Below are 5,000 nucleotides of genomic sequence, written 5' to 3'. Positions count from 1 at the left end.
CTCCGTCCGCCTCGCACGGACCGTGTATCTCTTATAGATACCGAACGGCCGGCAAGGACGCCGGCGCCGCCGGCCGAATAGCACGCGCGCTTATGAGTGTAAACCGCCGCGGCAACAGACCGCCCGGCCGTGCTGTTGTAACATAGCGCGTGAACGAACGAAAAAAATTTTTATAGTAAACATTAAAATAAATTACACTACCGTAAACTAGACAAAAAATTACACATTTTTTCCCAATATGAAAATTTTCACAAACTTTTTAAAGTCCCATCGCATCGAGTAAACTTTTTTAATAACGCGTACGCACGATTCTAAATGCTTAATCCATATGTGAAATCGTTCACTGATCACGAATATCGTATTTAAAAAAATTACAAAAATTTATTTTTCAAAATAATCAAAAAAAACCGAAAAATCACAAGAGTAAAGTACCATTATTTTAAACAACATGTCGTTCTAAATGCTTAATCCCTATGTAAAAAAGTTATTTAAGCAAGAATATGTAATTGAAAAAAATTAGAAAAATTTATTTTAGCCGTAAATCGAAAATAATGGGGACACCGGAGCTGTTCGAAGCGCCGAGACGCGCCGCGTACGGCCGAATATTTTCTAAGTCCCAACGTACCGATCAAGAGTAAAGTACCATTTTCCTACATTAGATTTCGTTCTAAATGCTTAATCCCTATGTAAAAACGTTAGTTAAGCAAGAATATCGTATTTTTAAAAAAATCTAATGATACGATTTTCCAGAAAATTGAAAAAACCGAAAAATGTCAAGAGTAAAGTGCCATTTTCTGACATTAGATTTCGTTCTAAATGCTTAATCCCTATGTAGAAACGTTAGTTAAGCAAGAATATCGTATTTTTAAAAAAATCTAATGATAGGATTTTCCAGAAAATTGAAAAAACCGAAAAATGTCAAGAGTAAAGTGCCATTTTCTGACATTAGATTTCGTTCTAAATGCTTAATCCCTATGTAGAAACGTTAGTTAAGCAAGAATATCGTATTTTTAAACAAATCTAATGATAGGATTTTTCAGAAAATTGAAAAAACCGAAAAATGTCAAGAGTAAAGTGCCATTTTCTGACATTAGATTTCGTTCTAAATGCTTAATCCCTATGTAGAAACGTTAGTTAAGCAAGAATATCGTATTTTTAAAAAAATCTAATGATAGGATTTTTCAGAAAATTGAAAAAACCGTAAAATGTCAAGAGTAAAGTGCCCTTATTTTAAACATTATATCGTTCTAAATGCTTAATCCCTATGTAAAAAAGTTATCTAAGCAAGAATATGTTATTGAAAAAAATTAGAAAAATTTATTTTAGCCGTAAATCGAAAAGAAGTCTGTTCGTTTCTCTGTCTCTCTCGCGCGATCGAACTATCGATGTTTCCCGACAAACTATTGGAAGTTTAATTAAACTTTATACATGAAATTACTCGTTTTGATCCCCGCTACACAGCCGTATACTTTTTATAATTTTGTGGAATCGGGAACCTTGAAATATTTAACATAACGCGGATCGACTGTCTCTGTCTCTTTCTAGATCGGAATAATCGATGTTTCCCGGCAAACTATTGGGAGATTAATTAAACTTTATACACGAAATTACTCGTTTTGATCCCCGCTACACAGCCGTATGCTTTTTATAATTTTGTGGAATCGGTAACCTGGAGATATTTAACATAACGCGGATCGTCTATCTCTGTCTCTTTCTAGATCGGAATAATCGATGTTTCCCGGCAAAGTAATGGGAGATTAATTAAACTTTATACACGAAATTACTCGTTTTGATCCCCGCTACACAGCCGTATACTTTTTATAATTTTGTGGAATCGGGAACCTTGAAATATTTAACATAACGCGGATCGACTGTCTCTGTCTCTTTCTAGATCGGAAGAATCGATGTTTCCCGGCAAACTATTGGGAGTTTAATTAAACTTTATACATGAAATTACTCGTTTTGGTCCCCGCTACACAGCCGTATACTTTTTATAATTTTGTGGAATCGAGAACCTCGAAATATTTATCATAACGCGGATCGACTGTCTCTGTCTCTTTCTAGATCGGAAGAATCGATGTTTCCCGGCAAACTATTGGGAGTTTAATTAAACTTTATACATGAAATTACTCGTTCTGATCCCCGCTACACAGCCGTATACTTTTTATAATTTTGTGGAATCGGGAACCTTGAAATATTTAACATAACGCGGATCGACTGTCTCTGTCTCTTTCTAGATCGGAATAATCGATGTTTCCCGGCAAACTAATGGGATATTAATTAAACTTTATACACGAAATTACTCGTTTTGATCCCTGCTACACAGCCGTATACTTTTTATAATTTTGTGGAATCGGGAACCTTGAAATATTTAACATAACGCGGATCGACTGTCTCTGTCTCTTTCTAGATCGGAATAATCGATGTTTCCCGGCAAACTAATGGGATATTAATTAAACTTTATACATGAAATTACTCGTTTTGGTCCCCGCTACACAGCCGTATACTTTTTATAATTTTATGGAATCGGGAACCTTGAAATATTTAACATAACGCGGATCGACTGTCTCTGTCTCTTTCTAGATCGGAATAATCGATGTTTCCCGGCAAACTAATGGGATATTAATTAAACTTTATACACGAAATTACTCGTTTTGATCCCTGCTACACAGCCGTATACTTTTTATAATTTTGTGGAATCGGGAACCTTGAAATATTTAACATAACGCGGATCGACTGTCTCTGTCTCTTTCTAGATCGGAATAATCGATGTTTCCCGGCAAACTAATGGGATATTAATTAAACTTTATACATGAAATTACTCGTTTTGGTCCCCGCTACACAGCCGTATACTTTTTATAATTTTATGGAATCGGGAACCTTGAAATATTTAACATAACGCGGATCGACTGTCTCTGTCTCTTTCTAGATCGGAATAATCGATGTTTCCCGGCAAACTAATGGGATATTAATTAAACTTTATACATGAAATTACTCGTTTTGATCCCCGCTACACAGCCGTATACTTTTTATAATTTTGTGGAATCGGTAACCTTGAGATATTTAACATAACGCGGATCGACTGTCTTTGTCTCTTTCTAGATCGGAATAATCGATGTTTCCCGGCAAACTAATGGGAGTTTAATTAAACTTTATACACGAAATTACTCGTTTTGATCCCCGCTACACAGCCGTATACTTTTTATAATTTTGTGGAATCGGGAACCTTGAGATATTTAACATAACGCGGATCGACTGTCTCTGTCTCTTTCTAGATCGGAATTATCGATGTTTCCCGGAAACTAATGGGATATTAATTAAACTTTATACACGAAATTACTCGTTTTGGTCCCTGCTACACAGCCGTATACTTTTTATAATTTTGTGGAATCGGGAACCTTGAAATATTTAACATAACGCGGATCGACTGTCTCTCTCTCTTTCTAGATCGGAATAATCGATGTTTCCCGGCAAACTATTGGGAGATTAATTAAACTTTATACATGAAATTACTCGTTTTGGTCCCCGCTACACAGCCGTATACTTTTTATAATTTTATGGAATCGGGAACCTTGAAATATTTAACATAACGCGGATCGACTGTCTCTGTCTCTTTCTAGATCGGAATAATCGATGTTTCCCGGCAAACTATTGGGAGATTAATTAAACTTTATACACGAAATTACTCGTTTTGATCCCCGCTACACAGCCGTATACTTTTTATAATTTTGTGGAATCGGTAACCTTGAGATATTTAACATAACGCGGATCGACTGTCTCTGTCTCTTTCTAGATCGGAATTATCGATGTTTCCCGGCAAACTATTGGGAGATTAATTAAACTTTATACATGAAATTACTCGTTTTGATCCCCGCTACACAGCCGTATACTTTTTATAATTTTGTGGAATCGGTAACCTTGAAATATTTAACATAACGCGGATCGTCTATCTCTGTCTCTTTCTAGATCGGAAGAATCGATGTTTCCCGGCAAACTAATGGGAGTTTAATTAAACTTTATGCATCAAATCATTCAGTTTGACTCCTGCAACACAACCAAACACTCTCTGTAATTTTCTGAACTGAAAAACCACTGAAATTGCGCTCGAAATGCGGAGCGACGGGTCGACGCGTCTGCACTGTGCGACAGCTAGTCAAAACGTCCGAACAGCGTATTGTTTTCGATCTCTTGGTATAATATTCGTATTCCTTGCTGTGTATAGCTTCCGATCGATTATTGCAATGGTCAAAGTTCCAGCGGCGTAATGCTTTCCATAAGATTACATTAATATAACCAGCGGCATATTGCTTTCTATCTTGTAATGAAAATTTTATAACCAAGTACCAACGGCGTATTGCTTTCGTTCGGATAATGGAGATTTTACAACCAAGTACCAGCGGTTTCTGTCTTATAATTAAATTATTATAATAAAATAAAGTACCAGCGGCGTGTTACTTTCGTTCGGATAATGGAGATTTTACAACCAAGTATCAGCGGTTTCTGTCTTATAATTAAATTATTATAATAAAATAAAGTACCAGCGGCGTGTTACTTTCGTTCGGATAATGGAGATTTTATGTCCAGCGGCGTAGTGCTTTCTATCTTATAATGTAATTCTTATTACAAAGTACCAGCGGCGTATTGCTTTTTTACCAGCGGCGTATTGCTTCGTACCAGCGGCGTATTGCTTTTTTTTCCAGCGGCGTATTGGTTCGTACCAGCGGCGTATTGCTTTTTTTCCAGCGGCGTATTCGTTCGTACCAGCGGCGTATTGCTTTTTTTTCCAGCGGCGTATTGTTTCGTACCAGCGGCGTATTGCTTTCCGTAACCTCGAAAAACACAAAGTGCCAGCGGCGTGTTGCTTTGGAAAATAGAGCCAACATCAGCGGCATTCCGGCCTGTGCTCGGTTGGGCACGGAAACGCGACTGACCAATAGGAAGGTTAATTTTCGCCGAATGCAACGTCTGATCTTTCTATATCATGGTTTTGCAACGTCTGA

Source organism: Megalopta genalis, unplaced genomic scaffold (assembly GCF_051020955.1).
Source record: "Megalopta genalis isolate 19385.01 unplaced genomic scaffold, iyMegGena1_principal scaffold0021, whole genome shotgun sequence".
Lineage (NCBI taxonomy): Eukaryota > Metazoa > Arthropoda > Insecta > Hymenoptera > Halictidae > Megalopta > Megalopta genalis.
The sequence above is the reverse complement of the archived record's forward strand: the minus strand, read 5'-3'. Positions refer to the sequence as shown.